This window comes from Stegostoma tigrinum, chromosome 14 (genome assembly GCF_030684315.1).
Source record: "Stegostoma tigrinum isolate sSteTig4 chromosome 14, sSteTig4.hap1, whole genome shotgun sequence".
In the NCBI taxonomy this organism is placed as follows: domain Eukaryota; kingdom Metazoa; phylum Chordata; class Chondrichthyes; order Orectolobiformes; family Stegostomatidae; genus Stegostoma; species Stegostoma tigrinum.
In genome coordinates this window covers 67,926,738-67,930,346 of record NC_081367.1, presented here as the reverse complement: position 1 = coordinate 67,930,346, position 3,609 = coordinate 67,926,738, and positions in this window count along the sequence as shown.

Here is a 3,609-nt window from a genome sequence, read left to right as displayed (position 1 = left end):
TAGCACGTCACCTTGGTAAATGGGGGTCTGGGGTAGACTTTGTAAAATGGTTCTCCATCATCTACTGAAAACCTGCACAGGCTGCCAATACCCCAGATGGCAGCCTCGTACATTGATACAAAACCTCATGGGGTGTATTTATTGTAGCATACTTCTGGGAACCCTCATGACGGACAGTCCCCCTGCCAGCTTTGTGTATAAATCCTCTATATGAGAGATTTGGTATTTATCCAACTGTGAAAAGTGATTTCCTGTTTGATTAAAATCCCCAGAAAGCCGAACCAACCTATTGGGCTTCACTAATGCTGCCCATTCTACAAATGACTTTCCACATCAAGCAGATGTTCACCTGCACATCCGCCAATGTGGTATACTGCATCTGCTGTACACAGTGTGGCTTCCTCTACATTGGGGAAACCAAGCGATGGCTTGGGGACCACTTTGCAGAACACCTACACTCGGTTCGCAGTAAACAACTGCACCTCCCAGTCGTGAACCATTTCAACTCCTCCTCCCATTCCTTAGACCACATGTCCATCCTGGGCCTCCTGCAGTGCCATAACAATGCCACCCATAGATTTCAGGAACAGCAACTCACATTCCGCTTGGGAACCCTGCAGCCCAATGGTATCAATGTGGATTTCACCAGCTTCAAAATCTCCCCTCCCCCCACTGCATGCCAAAACCAGCCCAGCTCGTCCCCGCCTGCCTAACCTGTTCTTTTTCTCACCTATCCCCTCCTCACACCTCAAGCCGCACCTCCATTTCCTACCTACTAACCTCATCCCGCCCCATTGACCTGTCTGTCCTCCCTGGACTGACCTATCCCCTCCCTACCTCACCACCCATACTCTCCTCTCCACCTATCTTCTCCTCTATCCATCTTCAGTCCGCCTCCCCCTCTCTCCCTATTTATTTCAGAATCCTCTCCCCATCCCCCTTTTCTGATGAAGGGTCTAGGCCCGAAACATCAGCTTTTGTGCTCCTAAGATACAGCTTGGCCTGCTGTGTTCATCCAGCCCCACACTTTGTTATCTTGCATTCTACAAACTGCACTGGATTGATGGTTCCTTTACCTTCCAGCCTCCTGATTACTGCCTCTACTTCCACCCATAAGGCAAATGGCACTGGGTGGGTCTTGTAGAATCATGGAATTGCTTCCTGATAGTCCCCAGATCTTCTTGCAAATCTTCTAGGTATTTAATTAGGACTGCACTCACATAGCCAATTTCTAATTGAAAAATTTGGAGCTGGACTAGGTGAATCTTTCTCAACCAATTCCACCCCATCAAGTTTAGAACCAAGCCTTTTGTTGCAATTGGTGGTAATTGAACTGGCTACTTCTTTTAAGGTACCAGAAATGAAGTTGTGCCCTTAATCTGTAAAACCTCCCTGGTGTAGGTTCGCAGTCTAGCTGAGTTCTTGCACAAACTTAAGGGTTGGAGTCCAGAGCGAATTTTGTTAAAGGCTGGATCTGCGATCACTGAAACAGCCACACCAGTATTAACCATTATCCATTAGAACTGAGTGACCATTTAACCAGACATTTATTTTGATTGGTTCTGATTTGAATGTTGCTGAGTACTTCAACTGTTCCAGACCAGATGTAGGAGGACTTTCCAGAGTGTGCAGCCTTTGATACCAGCCTATGAGTTCTCTTATTCAATTTATAATGAGTAGAACTCTTTTCCTGTCTTGAATCCACATACCAGCAGCGATTACAATGGATTGCTGGCCTGGATCCTGAAGAAAATTTTAACAGTTTGCCCAAGGCTTGGCTTTGTTTTGTGGTTTTGCTGTGGGCTGACCTACAGTCCCTCTGTTCAGGACGTGTCCTGGGAGAGGCTATGCAATTGTCTTAACTCAAGTAGTGTACCCCAAGCTCAGTCAGACTGGTGAAGGTGTTCACTCCCATTGGAATACCCCACAAATCACATCTTCCACTTGCTGCATTTTCCAATGATAAAGCCAGTTGTAGCCAGTTTGAAGTACAATTGGACATCAGCTAGTAGGCACTTTTGCATGATTATATAATTAAACCCACAAACCAAAACATTTCTCAGCATCTCATTAAGGGTTAAACCAAAGTCACATGCCTCTGTCAGTCATCTTAGCCTAGTGGAAAATCCCAATACAGATTCTCCTGGTTCTCAAATTTCAGAGTAAAACTGATAGCATCTCAGAATTAGAGAAGAGTTGAGGTTGTACTATTCCTTAACAAAATCCAACAACTCTTGAAAGGTTTTGTATCTGGTGTCTCAGGGAAAGTCAGGTTCCTAATAACCAAAAAAGCTGCAGGCCCACAAGCTGTCAGGAGAATTACTCATTGTTTTCCATCTGCCCCAAGTTCATTTTCCCAGAAAAAATAATGTATTCTTTCCATATATTGGGCCTAGTCTTCAATGGCAAGATCAAATGAGCCAAGTTTCAGAAATAATAGCATGATGCCAGAAATGCTTAACCCCAACTCAAAAAAAAACTGTTGCGAGTGGATTTCTTCAGGAGCATGCTTTTCTCTCATTGCCAGTGAAATAACTCCACAGAGGCCAATATCCCATTACCAAGTCATCCCTTATTTACACGTGGAGAGTCCTTGACGCTAATCCAGCTTCCTCAAAGCTAGCTCTCAGAATGAACAGAACCTCGGACACCCTTATTTATATCTGTATAACCCTATCCCTAACCCTGACCCTACCTCTAACCCCAACAGTGACAATTAATGTAGAACAAAAGTCAAAAGGGCAGATCAGCGAATCAAATAAGAAAAATGAACAAACAACATTCTATTTCAGTATAAAACAAGGTTTTCAACAAGAGGTGGAAGGCAAACATTTAATTATGGATTGGGCACCTTCATTGAATTACAACTATTTCAGCAGCATTTGCCACTTTACTTCGCAGATCAGGTAATAAATTGTCTCAATAGGAGATTTCTAGATGTTATATCTGCTATCAGCAAGGGCAGGGTTTGCAGAATGATACATCCAGTCATTTCAAGGATAATAAATAGGTAGGTTTGGAGAAAATCTGGTGATTATTTGAAGACCAACTCAATGTACAAATCAACTTCCAAATTATCAGAGCCTAGCTCACATTGTGCAGACAGAAACCTGAAGCTGTGGTGAATTGGATTCACAAAAGGGCTATTAGTAGGGGTAACAAGCTGGATGAACACAGCAGGCTAAGCAGCATCAGAGGAGGAGGAAAGCTGACACTTCGGGCCTAGTCCCTTCTTCAGAAATCAGCTTTCCTGCTCCTCTGACGCTGCTTGGCCTGCTGTGTTCATCCAGCTCTACACCTTATTACCTCACATTCTGCAGCATCTGCAGTTCCTACTCTCTCTTTTAGAAAGAGTACCCAGTTTATTGCCCCTTTGCTTTATTAGTGTTATTTGTCTCCCAGGCAATGTTATCGAAGACTTTGTCTACATAGGCTTAATGTTGTATACCATTAATAGTCAGATATCATTGAGCTTTATGTCCCTCTGACTTTTTGCTGTCAGTCCCTGTAATTTTATACCCTCCACAGTGCAGCTAATTAAGGGAGGTGATGGCCTAGTGGTATTATTGCTATACTTTTAATCCAGAGACCCAAGTAATATTCCGGAAA